Source organism: Anticarsia gemmatalis, chromosome 29 (assembly GCF_050436995.1).
Source record: "Anticarsia gemmatalis isolate Benzon Research Colony breed Stoneville strain chromosome 29, ilAntGemm2 primary, whole genome shotgun sequence".
In the NCBI taxonomy this organism is placed as follows: Eukaryota; Metazoa; Arthropoda; class Insecta; order Lepidoptera; family Erebidae; genus Anticarsia; species Anticarsia gemmatalis.
In genome coordinates, this window is record NC_134773.1 from 3,444,763 (window position 1) to 3,460,836 (window position 16,074).

General features: G+C 35.3%; 1 protein-coding gene across 2 annotated transcripts in view; it reads right to left on the reverse strand.

Annotated features, from left to right (window-relative positions):
- Positions 1 to 16,074, reverse strand: part of ATPCL (ATP-citrate synthase) — a 61,648-nt gene that overhangs the window by 30,683 nt on the left and 14,891 nt on the right. The window contains exon 1 of one of the 2 annotated variants that reach the window (XM_076133451.1): positions 14,361 to 14,506. The exons of the other annotated variant lie outside the window; for it this stretch is intronic. The gene's annotated coding sequence lies outside the window, so the exon portion shown is untranslated. Of the gene's footprint in view, positions 1 to 14,360; positions 14,507 to 16,074 lie in introns of those variants that run through there. 2 annotated transcript variants of the gene reach the window in all.

Here is a 16,074-nt window from a genome sequence, read left to right on the forward strand (position 1 = left end):
AAACTACCGCTAAATGTACTCAGAAACTGGGGGTATGTCTTTCTTTTAATGAAAGAAATAAATGGGCATGTTTAAGCCGATAAGTTTAAGTCGTAAGGTTAACTATACTATTTGAAATGCTACAATTATATTTATAGCGATATTTTGTACCAAGAACCGGAAAACTGAACTCGTCGCTAGCTTTTTATGCCTCTGTGGTGCTGTGGTTTAGGTCGCCACGCCGCTACCATTGCCTCGGCAGTGGGTTCGATTCCCACACGTAACAATTATTTGTGCGATCCACAAATAATTGTTTCGAATCTGATTGTAAATTGTGCGGGGACTTTTACAAACATACAAACAACGGGTATGTTAGTAAAAGTCTGGGGTTTGTATGTTTATAAAAGTCCCCGCGACACAAGAATAATTTTCAGTGCGGGAGCTGTCTTTAAAAAAATTTAATGAGATAATATTTTTTTACACGTTTCGAAGCGGGGACGAGCTGCTAGTAAGCCGTAAAATCGACGCGAGCTAAGTCGCGCGCAAAAGCTAGCTATTACCATAAAAATAAAGTCATTACGTATTGTATTCTCAGCTAAAACGTTTTTAATAACAATACACTTCCGTGTTTTGTCACAAACAGATATCAATCATGTATGTGACGTTTACATATTTGTTCATTTCTTACTTATTGCCTAAGGCGCAGATAGCCAGTTGCGCTCACCGGTCGGTAAACGATTTGTGAGTTAAGCAACCCTTGGCACGGTCATTTTACAGATGGGTGACCACATAGTGGTAGTAGAACTGAACGGGTTCGTGCTTCGGAGGGCACGTAAAGCCGGCCACATACGTTGGGTTTCCGAATTAGGTTTCCTGATCTGGAATTCAGATTCGGAATTCCATAAGACTTGCGCAAATGTCCGGCTTTTTTATCCGACACCATCGAACCGAACGTTAGTTAATTTCGTCCTGTTGAATATTTTGTTTGTAAGGTTATCAAATCTGAATTCCTGATCGGGTAATCTTATTCGTAAACTGAATATATGCGGCCTAAATGTCGGTCCCAGTTGTTGTCTATTAAGATAACAATCGTTAACCATGTTAAAGGCTTGTTAAGTTAAATCGAACTTATACCCTTTTTTAATATATAATAGAATACAGGAATTAACGCGAACACGCATTTTACCTTAAAATGCCTGTTTCAGCGACCACGGCGAGTGCAACCTGCGCCGAAACGTTAGGCATTTCAAGGTAAAATGCGTGTTCGCGTTAATTCCCGTATTCTATTATACATTAAACATGCAACGCGAGAGTTTAAAAGCTATGATTATACCCTTTATCACTAGAGGCACATATATTAGGAACGCGATCAACTAAGTTATGACTGTTATGAAATGATGACGTAATCACCTTGACAATGTGACGTCACGACCTTGCACTTGACTCGCGTGACCGTCGTTTGAGATACTACTCAATTTATGAGACCTTAGAACGTTAATTGCTATAAATAAATCATGTATAACAAGATGTATGGATGTGAATGAAGCAAGGGAAGTTTGTAAGGATCGTACCAAGTGGCGTTCTTTTGTCTCTGCCTACCCTTATGAGAAAACGACGTGATATTATTTATGTATAGTATGTTTGTATGCACGAAATAAATGCTACTATGACGTATCTATACTAATATTATATCTATACTAATATTATAAAGCTGAAGAGTTTGTTTGTTTGAACGCGCTAATCTCAGGAACTAAGTACTGGTCTGATTTGAAAAAATTCTTTCAGTGTTCGATAGCCGATTTATCGAGGAAAGCTATACATATATCATCACGCTACGACCAATAGGAGCAGATTCAAAATTATATGACGTTTAAGTAGTCTGAATAGGTACTATTTTTACCGTAGCCAGTTGCGCTCACCGGTCGGTAAACGATCTGTGGGTTAAGCAAACCTTGGCGCGGTCATTCCATAGATGGGTGACCGCATAGTGGTATTTGAACAGGGCGGCTTCGTGCTTCGGAGGGCACGTAAAAAGTCCTTCCCGGTTGTTGTCAATTAACATAACAGTCGTTAAGCCACGTCAAAGGCCTTTGGGCGGCTTGAACAACTTTGACACTAGGTTGACCACTAACCATACAAGAAGAAGGTACTATTTTTAAGATAGAGCGCGAATTTTGTATGGGAACCACTACACAGCGGCTTGTAGCTATATTCCGGCATACAAAGTTAACTCGTGGAAGCCGTTCAAGCCGTCAATCGGCTTACAGCAAGTAAACATAATTTGAACATAACACATCGTCATTGTTACGTAGTCACACTGCTATTTCTTTACAACTCTTATTTGAATTTTAATCAACACTTCACTTTGATTAAGCTTTACGGACTTACGATTTGTCGGCAGCCACTGAAAAGTCTACAGTTTGAATCCCGTGTGAATCAAAAAGTTACCGTTACTTTCGCGTGTCTTATAGCTACAGATATATTGAGTATCACTCAAAATTTAAAAGAGCGCTTTTTTGTATTGGAAACGACTACAACACAGCGGCTTGCAGCTATACTCCGGCATACAAAGTTAACTCGTGGAAGCCGTTCAAGACGTCAATCGGCTTACAGCAAGTAAACATAATTTGAACATAACACATCGTCATTGTTACGTAGTCACACTGCTATTTCTTTACAACTCATATTTGAATTTTAATCAACACTTCACTTTGATTAGGCTTCGTACGGACTTGCGATTTGTCGGCAGCCACTGAGAAGTCTCCAGTTTGAAACCCGGGTTGAATCAACCAGTTATCGTTGTGTATTATAGCTACAGATATATTGAGTATCACTCAAAATTAAATGAAATGTAAGTACTTTTGATAAATAGCGCTTTTTTTGTAAAGGAACGACTACTACACAGCGACTTGTAGCTATACTCCGGCATACAAAGTTAACTCGTGGAAGCCGTTCAAGACGTCAATCGGCTTACAGCAAGTAAACATAATTTGAACATAACACATCGTCATTGTTACGTAGTCACACTGCTATTTCTTTACAACTCTTATTTGAATTTTAATCAACACTTCACTTTGATTAAGCTTTACGGACTTACGATTTGTCGGCCGCCACTGAGAAGTCTCCAGTTTGAATCCCGGGTTGAATCAACAAGTTACCGTTAGTTTCGTGTGTCTTATAGTTACAGATATATTGAGTATCACTCAAAATTAAACGACGCGGCGACGTTTGAGTAGTCTGAATAAGTACTACTTTTAAGAGAAAGCACGGTTTTTGTATTGGAAACCACTACTACACAGCGGCTTGCAGCTATACTCCGACATACAAAGTTAACTCGTGGAAGCCGTTCAAGACGTCAATCGGCTTCCAGCAAGTAAACATAATTTGAACATAACACATCGTCATTGTTACGTAGTCACACTGCTATTTCTTTACAACTCTTATTTGAATTTTAATCAACACTTCACTTTGATTAGGCTTGTTACTGACTTGCGATTTGTCGGGAATGCGATTTTATTTAATGGACTTTTTATTTTTAGTAAAATTGGGTGATTTTTACCGACTTAAAAAAGGAAGATGTTTTCAATTTGGTTATATGTTTTTCTGTCTTTAACCCGCACTTGGCTATCGTTGTGGACTCAAGGTCTAACTCTTCCCTCGTTACAGGAAAAGACTCTTGTTCATTGGGATATAAATTACTTGGATTAATTACTTGTTACTTCACATGTGATTATTCGTCTCAAACTTGACCCGAAATCAAAGTTCAAACCAAAACCCTCACGATCAGTAGTCGCAAATACACTACTGCTTGGGACACAAAAGCCTAATTCTTAGTCGTATTTCTATAGCGATATTACTCTTTATATAACCGGCACATAGGGATAGGCAGAGACCAAAAAACGTCACTTGGTACGATCCTTACAAACTTCCCTTGCTTCATTCACATCCATACATCTTGTCATCATAACGGGTAGACCTTGAATATAGTCATTGAGATATAACAGCGATTCTAATCGCAAATTATCATACGGTTGCACACTAACGACATCTAGGCAGACAATTTGTGCTAACGACTTCAAGTAGACATTTGTGCCTAACTTCACTTGAATATAGCTTATGTAGATATAGCATATCCGCCCGTAGCCAGTTGCGCTCACCGGTCGGTAAACAATCTCTGGGTTAAGCAAATCTTGGCGCGGTCATGCCATAGATGGGTGACCGCATAGTGGTATTTGAACAGGGCGTCTCCGTGCTTCGGAGGGCACGTAAAAAGTCGGTCCCGGTTGTTGTCAATTAAGATAACAGTCGTTAAGCCACGTCAAAGGCCTTCGGGCTTGAACAACTCTGACACTAGGTTGACCACTAACCATACGATAAGAAGAAGAAAAGTATATCCCTATAAAGAATGTAGTATTTGTAAAACGTATATTTTTAAAAGACAACTTCCGCACTAAGAATTGCTTTTGTCTCGCGGAGACTTTTACAAATATACAATGTACGACCAGCCCCGCAACTAATATTTGTGTATCGCACAAATAATTGCTCCGTGTGGACACACCGTGTGTCCGTCAAACCAAATATTCCTGACAAAAAATACACTAAAAATATCCGTACAATCGCTTCCCGTGTAACAAACCTAACGCATTATATATACGTTGAATACTACGTCACTTCAAGTCAAAGGTTAGCAACACTTAATACAACAGAACGTTTTAATGACTCTCACTAACACATGGACGGAATAATAAAGACGTATTGATGTGTGACAGTAAGATGACTTATGTCGTTTCGACACTGGCTGGGGAAGTTCAGATTTTGGGAGTGAAAAAGACGTATTGATAATGAAAAATAGGATGACTTATGTCGTTTCGACATTGGCTGGAAAACTTCAGATTTTGGGAGTGTAAAAGACGTATTGATAAAGAAAAATAAGAAGACTTACGTCGTTTTAGCATTGATTGAAGAATTTTAGAGATGTAAAAAGTTGTTTCTAAATACTAGAAATGTTGAATATCAAAAAGACGTATTGATGTGTGACAGTAAGATGACTTATGTCGTTTTGTCATTGGCTGGGGAACTTCAGATTTTGATAGTGAAAAAGACGTTTTGATAGACGAAAATAAGACGACTTATGGCGAAAAAAATTTTGCCACTACCAATTCAATAAAGAACAACGAATTTTCATGCGGTTCTCATCCATAGATAGAACGAATAGATTCCCGTAGAAAATAAAAAACAAAGACGAATAATCGTCCCAAGGAAAGGTTATGAGGTAACTTTATCAACCGACTTTAACAGAAATGAGATTCTCAATTCGTCCGTATTTTTTTTTATTTGTATTCAAATGGGTTCAGTCTAGCCAGCTGCAAAACCAAATACCTATGTGTAGATGAACTCGATCAACACAAGCTAAAAATCACAGTCACAATTCGGTTTTGGTTTTCGGTAATTTTACCGAACCGAATATCTGTGTAGAAAATATTACAAAGAAAATATTAAAAACAAAATTACGGAAGAATTGAGAACCTCCTCTTTATCGTCGTCGGTTAATAACTACCCTATATAACGTTTGTTATAAATCGTTGTAAGTTGAGTGCCCGTACATAGTACCGAGTCACCTTGCGAACAGCTGCTATTGAATATATTAAAGAGAAATACCTTTTAATTTGTGACGACTACTAAATGCCTTTTTCCGGAATAAAATACGGTACTCCAGATTAATTTTATATGATTTTTCTTTAGTAAAAGTATCTATACTCAAGTTAATGGTACGGTAATTTTAATCATTCATTTCGATCTGTTCTTTTGGACATTCTGTTCAGCATTTTAAATTCTATCTATCTATCTATCGTATGGTTAGTGGTCAACCTAGTGTCAAAGTTCTTCAAGCCGCCCGATAGGCCTTTGACATGGCTTAACGACTGTTATCGTAATAGAAAACAATCGAGACCGACTTTTTACTTGCCCTCCGAAGCACGGAGACACTCAGTTCAAATACTATGCGGTCACCCATCCATGGACTGTCCGCGCCAAGGTTGCTTAACCCACTGATTGTTTATCGACCAATGAGCGGTACTAGCCACGAGCAACTCAATATTCAGAAGTGAAAATTTTAACTAAAAGATTTAAAAAAGAAAAATCTAATTCTTCGCGTATACGCATCGTAATTTTGCCTAATGTTTGTCAAACAACTTTAAGGCGAATTGCCAAAGATGTGAGATAAGCCTATTATGTCATTTGATGTAAATTTAACACTCTAAAACTAAAATAAACGACTACAAAATAGCATTATAATAAATAGCTTTGAAGTACATAAAAATATAGACTTATATTTTTCCTATTTTTTCGGTAATCATCAGCCTAGCCTTTTTTCCAACTATGTTGGAGTCTGCTTCCAGTCTCACCGGATGCAGCTGAATACCAGTATTTTACATGGAGCGACTACCTATCGGACCTCCACAACACAGTTACCTGGGTTATAACACGATACTAAGTAAGACTGGTCGTCAGACTTTCAAGCATCTGACTACTGTTAACGACTATCAAAGATCTTTGGGAATTGCAGCCACAATTTAAAGTTGCCTTTAGAAACACGGAAGAACTCGGCACATGTAATACGGTCACCCATCCACGATACGACCTCGGCAAGCGTAGCTTAACCTTAAAGATCGAACAAAGCCAGCTGTTGTGACTTAGCCTATTTAGAACTAGAATATTTAAATAACAGATTTAAATTATATGACTGACGTATGGCAGTCCTATATGACAAGATGTATGGATGTGAATGAAGCAAGGGAAGTTTGTAAGGATCGTACCAAGTGACGTTCTTTGCTCTACCCCTATAAAAAAGGCCTGATATTATGTATGAATGTATGTATGTAAATTTAAATGATAAAATCATATATGATTTTGCATAACATTTCAATAACAGATAGCGTCAAGTACAAGGCCGTTTTAAATATATTTTTAAACACATTTTATCTCAAATCTCTGTATAATTACTTTCATTAAACGATTATAATTATAATTATTGATGTAATCTATACTAATATTAAAAATGCGATTCCGTATGACTGTCACGTTTTTTCTGCTAAAATTCTCAACTAATTATGACAATGTTTGTTATGATTTTACTATTAAACCGTTGTTTCGATTTTGATGAAACTTAGGAGGAAAATAGTTGAATACCGATATACACGCTTTACATTTTAACAGAAATCATCTCTAAAAAAACAAAAATATTGGCTTAAACTTTCCCTCTTATTCATAAACTCACTATAAGCCTATTTTAGTCAAACAACTACTATAATATGTTTTCTCTGTTTCATTTCGCTAAGGAGTGAAAGAAACAAAACACTTTATAAACCTTTCAGAACTTCATATATTTTTATGAATAAGAGGGTTTATCACAAAAAGTTGTTTCGGGTCTGGTTGTACTTTGTGTCAGTTGTTTGTATGTTTGTAAAAGTCTCCGCGACACAAGAGCAATTCTTAGTGCGTGACTTGTTTTTCTAAAGAAAAAGACCCAAGATTTAATTTATTTATATAATTGATATTATATAAAAAAAAAATTAAGATATTTTTGAGAGCAAGGGTTGGTGACAAATAATCTTAAGTATTTAAATGAAAACCGTGGGAATATATTAAAATTTAGTTTAATCAATAACTAGATAACAATCTGTGCTAACAGTTATCACAAAATCTAGCCACAAAACATTCTAGATCAAGGTAAAGTTATAAGTTATATTTCATTTGTCACATAAGGCTGAATTGAAAGTCGTTAGCCTTTGTTGTACCTGATCTATGTACAGTGACATTGTCTTAGAATATACAATCATTTATACATTTAGGTCAAATATTGATTTACAATTGATTTTTATAAAATTATCACTTGCTGTAACAGTGAAGGAAAACATTGTGATGCAACCTTGCATGCCTAAAATTTGTTTAATATTAGGTCGGGGAAAGTCTTTTCGCATTATAGTGCGTATACGTGTAATAAAATCTCTTTAACTTCAAGAATCAGAAATGAGTACACGGTTCATTAGGTTTCTTTCGGTGAGCTCGTGAGATACCCAAATATCGAGCTTTTTTGTGTAGTGAAAAGATTTTATTACAAGTACAATAGCCAGTTGCGCTCACCCATCGGTAAACGATCTGTGGGTTAAGCAAACCTTGGCGCGATCGCTCTATAGATGGGTGACGGCATAGTGGTATTTGAACTGGGCGTCTCCGTGCTACGGAGGGCACGTAAAAAGTCGGTCTCAGCTGTTGTCTACTAAAATAACAGTCGTTAAGCCACGTCAAAGGCCTTCGGGCGGCTTGAACAACTTTGACACTAGGTTGACCACTAACCATACGATAAGAAGACCTGTGTATTGTACACACTATAAATAAAGTCCCAGCACCGTAAACTGGTTTCAATTAAATTACCGTTGCATAATCTTTACTAATCTATACTAATATTATAAAGCTGAAGAGTTTGTTTGTTTGTTTGTTTGTTTGAACGCGCTAATCTCAGAAACTACTGATCCGATTTGAAAAATTCTTTCAGTGTTAGATAGTCCATTTATCGAGGAAGGTTATAGGCTATATATCATCACGCTACTACCAATAGGAGCAGAGTACCAGTGGAAAATGTTACAAAAACGGGGAAAATTTTTAACGCTTATGTAACGCAAGCGAAGTTGCGCGGGTCAGCTAGTATATTATATATAAGATAAAAAATAATGAATCGACCTCGAACTAAGAATAAAACAAAGACTATATATTATATCTTAATTATTATTTACTGACAGACTTTATTATCTTTATGTACATAAAAGATTTTAATATGAAGCTTAGATTTTTCTAGTTTTAGTTTACATTAGATTTACGATAAGAAAGAGAAAAGTAAATTATTTATACTTGTACTAAGCATTTATAATACTGTTCAAAGAATGTCCATTGATAGTTTTATCACAAGGTTTCTTCTTAATCAAATATGAGAAGCATAGCAAATGTACTTTTGCTAGACTCTTCCCCGACGTCTTCCCCAGTAATGAGAGAGAAATTAATCCTTTGCATCCATTTAAGAACTGTCTTAAACAACTCTCATGCCCAATTTCTGAGTACATTGAGCGGTAGTTTATCTATTCAATAGCGTGTTTTTATTAAACGAGTTTAAAAGCTATCGAATAGATAAACTACCGCTAAATATACCTTAGAAACCGAGGGTAAGACATGCAAGGTTGCATCACGATGTTTTCCTTCACCGTTATAACAAGTGATCATTATTTCTAATACACAAATCACTTGGAAAAGTCATTGTTGTGTTTAAACTTTGATTAATTGCGAGGGAAGTCAGCGTTAATACTTTGCTTTATGTTATCATAAGTAAAATTAACGTAAACTTATAAACAAATACGCTAAATCTTTTTATCTAATAAGATAAACTTTTAGAAAAACAATTGTATTATTGAATGAAGTTGTGGGGAATTTCAGTCAAATAGTAAAGTTCTTTTCCTTATTGTATTATTTATGTAATACTAGTTAATCTTTTGTGATGAATAAAAATGGTTTAGGGAAATTTAATAGATACCTATAAAAAGCAGTTTCCTTATTAACAGTATCTTGACATTTCATATACAAGATTTTCCCACTTTTACCCCCTTGGGAGGGGGGTCCCCAGAAATCGTCTCTTAGTGCTCCTCTACACTTCCTAAGGAATCTTCATAGCAAATGTCAAGTTTCTACGCTCAATAGTTTCGGCTGTGCGTTGTCCATCAGTCAGTCAGTAACGTAAGAGTTTTATAAATATTGATTTAGTATTACATTTTGACCGTCTTATTCATAAAAATATATGAAGTTATGAAAGGCTTATAAAGTGTTTTGTTTCTTTCACTCCTTAGCGAAATGAAAGAGAGAAAACATATTTTAGTAGTTGTTTAACTAAAATAGGTTTATAGTATATTATGAATAAGAAGGTTAGACTACAGGGGGTTTCATAATGACTAATTTATTAAATTTCCTTCAATTAACAGATTATATAGATAATTAATATTATTTTCACATGACTCTTATCAATAATGAGTAATTATCGTTAAACAAATATTATAATCTTCATAATTGTTTAATTACATTGATACCGAAAGATAATAAAATATCCCACCTGCATTCAGACGAAATAAATTAAAAAATCTTGACAAAAAAATTTCACCATTTCCAAGAAATAATAATTTATATCGTGAGGACCTTTACAAACATACAAAAAATAGACGCAAATTCCCTAAATAAATAACCTTTACCGATTTTCGCCTTTTTAACCGATTTCAGAGAAGGAGTACCTTTTTAATTTTATATATAACATATGCGACGTCAAACGTACAAAATACACACCGTAATAAGAACATTCTCCATTTTTCAGCCGGTTAAAAAGATCTGAATGAAAATATAGTATGCAAAATATATAGGCCACACTAGTTCCCATTCAATTGGCACGTAAAAACTCATTGTGTGCCTATTAGCTGTACATTTTGTGTACAATTCACGTATCACACTGCTGTCCGTTTATCCAATAAATCTATTATATGTGTATGTATGAAATACGATGGGCGAAAATCTGTAAGCATGGATGTATGGATGCATGAACCTCCAGTAGTTAGTAGTAATTTCGTGAAAAGGTAACAAACAAACTTGTTACCTTTTCATGAAAAAACTACTGGACAGATTTCAATGAAATTTGGTACACCGATAGCTTATTACCTGGATTTAAGAATAGGTTTACTTTTTCGGGAGATCTTTTCAATCGGACGATGTCGTAGGCAGAAGCTAGTAGTAGGTTATTAAAGGAGATCATCCATTTTGGGCTTATTTTATAATGTGCCGGCCACCAAAAAAATGGCATGAATCGATAGATAGAGATCCATTTGAAGCAATAGTATGTATGGCACAAAACCTGTAGGATCGCTTTGAACCGAGTTATACAAGTTTGAAGATTCATAATTTTCAAAAAAAAAACATTCCTGAAAGAGCTGTAAAACATAAAATAATATATATCCTTTGCAAAATTATCGTAATGTCATAATTATAAAATCTCGAATCTATTTGTTCAAAATTCAACAGCATTTTCCAAGCCATTTATTATTTACAGTCTGACCTGAAAATGCCGTGCCAATTTTAAACATTCAGCTTTGAATTTTTAAACACAAATCGGACTGAAACGGCAAAGTTTGCAACGATCGATAGACATACACTGTTAGGCTTTTATTACTTACTTCAGTCTATAAAAATAAATAAATTATCCCACTAATGTCCCACTACTGGGCAAGGGTCTCCTCCCGTAATGAGGGAGAGGTTAGGCCTTGAGCCCACTACGCTGGCTAACTGGGTTGGAGACTTAAAATCAGCCAGCTTATTTAAAAACAAACCCTCTTATTCATAAATCTATTTTAGTTAAAACACTACTAAGATATGTTTTCTCTTTTTCATTTCGCTAAGGAGTGAAAGAAACAAAACTCTTTATTATTATGTATTATACTTATATTTTTATGAATAAGAGGAAATAATCTACTGTTTAAAGTCGATTTAAAGTTAGGTAATGGAATAAAGCAGTGATAGCCCATTGGTTTAAGTTGCGTCTCCCAAGCACATAGCTGAGAGTTCTTTAGAACATTTCTTGATGGTATGCAAAGTCCCCAACACGCACTTGAACCAGCGTGGTGGACTCAAGGCCTAACCCCTCCCTCATTCCGGGAGGGTACTCTTGCCCAGTAGTGGGACATTAATAGGTTAAATTTATAATTTCTTAATGCAATATAGCATGTATTCCGTAACTAATTAGATAACTGTTCACGTGAACCGGATAACCTTTTGACAGAATTAAATTTATCGCCGTATTTAGCTACGAAAATTGCGAATTAATTATTTTTATTTCTCACGTGTTAAATTATATAGATAACGACATTACAGTCCCACTGCTGGGCAAGGGTTTCCTTTAGGAATGGGAGATGAATAAGACCTCGAGTCTTCAACGCTGACCAAGGGCGATTTTAGGTTCAAAATATCAGAAACATTTTTTAACATGTTTAAAGTAAATGGTAACGAAAGGAGAGTTTCGGATTTGGGGTTCGTATTACCGGATCATATCGGTGTTGGCTTTCAAAAAGATCAGGTGCTACTCGTAACCGGCGCTTCTGTATGACAACATGTATGCATGTGAATGAGGCAAAGGAAGTTTGTAAGGATCGTACCAAGTGGCGTTCTTTGGTCGCTGCCTACCCTTCTGGTAACATGGCGTGATTTTATATACTTATATGTAGAAAAGTCCCATTTGATAAGGGCGAGCCCTTTTGCCATATACTGGGCACGTTACCAAACTCCTGTTAGGAAATATTTTAAAACATATCCTCCTGCCTCCATGGCACAGTGGTTTAGGATAGGAGGTCGTGGGTTCTATTCCCACAGGGAACAATTATTTGCGCGATCCACAAATAATTGTTTCGTGTCTGGTTGTACTTTGTGTCCGTAGTTTGTATGTTTGTAAAAGTCCCCGCGACACAAGAGCAATTCTTAATGCGGGAGTTGTCTTTTATAAAAGAAAACGTAAACTATGTCCAACTCCAGAATCGCACCCGAGACTTCACAATCAGTTGTAGTAGACACATAAATTAGAAATAATCAATTTGACGGTTGTCAAATCAATTTAAAACTACAGAAACACAATCACCTCAACGTAATTATACAAGTAGTTTAAGATTATTCAACTTTACCTGAAACAATTAGAATTCATTATAAAATAACGGACATGTGGTATGTAGTACTTGTATTATTATTTATACGAATGTGTCGAGCAACGGTGAAGAAAAAAATCTTAGTATTTTTTCCAGGAATAGAGTAACTATAAGAGATAGTACAGGCTAATTTAATAAAATAAAGTCTACGTACCTTTTTACTACAAATTTTATATTTTTTTAACTTTTTTCTTTTTAAAAAAGTCAATTCCCACACTAAAAATTGCGCTTGTGCCAAGCGGACTTTTACAAACAACGGACACAAAGTGCAACCAGACTCGGAGCTTCTATTTGTGGATCGCACTAATAATTGTGCCGTGTGAGAATCGAATCCACGACCGTCCAACGCAAAGGTAGTGGCGTGGCGACCACCTGAACCATTGCGCTACATTAACTTTTTGTTATGTCATTTTCTTACAGTTATCAAGCCTTGTGTCAAAATTATCTAAATCGCCTTTGACTTGGTCAAACGTTATCTACGAAGGTGATCAAAATCATGAACTGTGTACAACATAACGACCTTTTACATACAAACAGGCAAATTTCATATTTCATAGACTCTAGTAGTCTAGTACTCGAAGTCTGGTAGGCATTATAAGGCCCGAATTTGATGTCCGTTCGCAGCAAAATTTTTCTTCGCCAAACATATTTCAATTAATAAATAGTAATAAAATAAAAGCCCTTTTAACGGATTTTGCTATTTACAGTTTATAAAAAGCATCTAAGTTATCTCAAATATGGTGTATTTTTGGTTAGAATCCTTCTGAACGAAAGGCTTCCAAAGATGGCCATTTTTCTCTATCTTATTTTTCAGTTAAATTCCACAAAACAATAATAAATTACACACTGAAATATTCCTTATTAATCACTCTGTTTGTTAGTGAAAACCGCATAAAAATTAGTTTAGTAATTTTTGAGTTTATCGCAAACAAACGCGATGACTGCTTTTTTCCGTGCGAAAATGGGTAACACATATAAAATCACGCTTTATTCTAATGGAAATAAGCAGAGACTAAAGAACGTTAATTACTACGGTAAAACTCAAATTATTTTATATGCAGAAAATATGATACAAAAGTTGGTTAATAAAATGATTCAGTACCAAATTTAAGTAAAATTACGTATTAAAATCATTTATTTTGACCGTTAAACACCATTACCTCTACGTTAAAACTTTTTTACTAAATGAAGATGCAAGTGTGCTTAAAAAAGTAAGAAAAGTATTATTTCAGTACGGTAAATTTTTCACGTCGTCAAAACGTGAAGCAACATTATTCAGTCAACACGTGAACTTTGTACAGAGACAAACCAATATTTGATTCCTACACTTGAACAGCGCGTCAGACAACCGGTTTCCGAGTTATTTGCTAACTACATACTAAAAAGACAACTTTCTTCATCCTTATTTCATTAAAAAAATCAATATTTTCCACAATTTTTTCATAAATTTGAACAAAAATTTATGTTAATGCTAAAGCAATTAGAATTTATTCAAATATGCCACAGAATCGACAATGTCTAACTAAATAACTTTATAACACAAGAATTACTACGCAAAGCGTACGTAATTAAAAAAAAACGTAATAAATTTGAATATAATTAGAGACTTACATTGAAAAACTTGGTTTTACAAAATCCGGGAGTTAGAAACACGCGCGGGAACACTCGCGAAATTTTGAACGTTACGTCCGCTCTCAGCGGTATCCAGCGCGCGACTGATTATAAGATCGTATATTTTAGTAGTGCTAGTATGCGCATACGCAATTCAGTGCGTTGAGTAGTCGTGGTTATACTATGCCGAGTGCATGGACCGTTATCGGCCAGGTTTCGTCCAGTAAAGCGCGCTGTATCGTCGGCATGTGAATGACATTTTTGTTTTGTAGGTTTCAACGTGATATTTTCGAGATAAACTTTTTATCTATTCGGGATTGTTGCTTGGGAGTTATAAGTGCGAATTTTTGTTAGGCCTTTAAGTAAAAATTTTGTGTAGTAAAGAATTGTTTATAACCTTAACACACTGAATATTTTTTTGCCGCAAAAAAATATTTGCGCGGATTATATTGAGGATAAATATATACTTTTACAACCCTTTACTAAGGAATAAAATTGTCTATTGTCAAATAACTTTAAAAGAGTAATTTTGACGCTTCTGTCAAGTGTATTTTCATGTAATCAAAAAGGGTTCTTTTTCAAGATCGGTCAAAAACAGTGTATCTTGGTCTTACGTTTTTAAAACAATAAATAAAATAATAGTTAATTTTTTGGGGAGCCCGGTAGAAAAGTATGGGAAGGCTTTTGACCAACAATTTAAGCCAATATAGGTTGCCCAACAATGTGACGATATAAGTTAATGAATCTTTTAAATATTGGACATTTCTGCACAAATAAGTAAATATCAAAGATATTGTCCTGTCATCCATAACGGGAAATTCTGTTGTCAAATCATGACATCAAAATCGTTTGATAAATTACAACAGGCAAAATACACAATTAACTTTACCTAGTTAACTAATTGTATACTAATAATAATTAGTTATTTATTAATAGGCACTCGTTAAAGTAACCGAGTGGTGGCATTTGTTTCTCACGCAATTAGTTTAGGCGAAGTGATGTGTGTATTAGAAATAATGATCACTTGTTCCAACGGTGAAGAAAAACCTCGTGATGAAACCTTGCATGTCTAAAAATGTATACTAATATTATAAAATTGTGGAATTTGTTTCAAAGCGCTTATCTCAGTAACTACTGGTCCGATTTGAATAATTATTTTAGTGTTAGATAGCCCATTTTTCAAGGAATGCTATAGGCTATATAACATTACGCTACGAACAATGTTACAAAAACGGGGAAAATTATGTCACATTCTCTCATAAGTGACGCAAGCGAAGTTGCGTGGATCAGCTAGTTGTTTAATACATTTCTTGAGGGCATGCAAAGTCCCCAACCCGCACTTGGTCAGCGTGGTGGACTCAAGGCCTAACCCCTCTCTCGGGAGGAGACCCTTGCCCAGCAGTGGGACTGTTCTGGGTTAAAAACAACTTGAGGTAATTAATATTGCCTTAGGTTACGAACTCTCGACCACTTAAATTAATGCTTATTATACCATTGCTATCACAGCGAAATATTCTATTAATAAAAATAACAGTTAATACCGGTTTGCTGTTTTTACAATCAAAATGTCAACCGGTTTTAGAGCAATGTCATGGTCTCCAATGACTTGCATTATATCAGACAAACTGCGAAAGTGACAGGTTTTACTCAAAAACGGCTGGACCGATATGGATAAGATTGTGCACGGAAATAGATCGGAAAGGCATAAAGCACA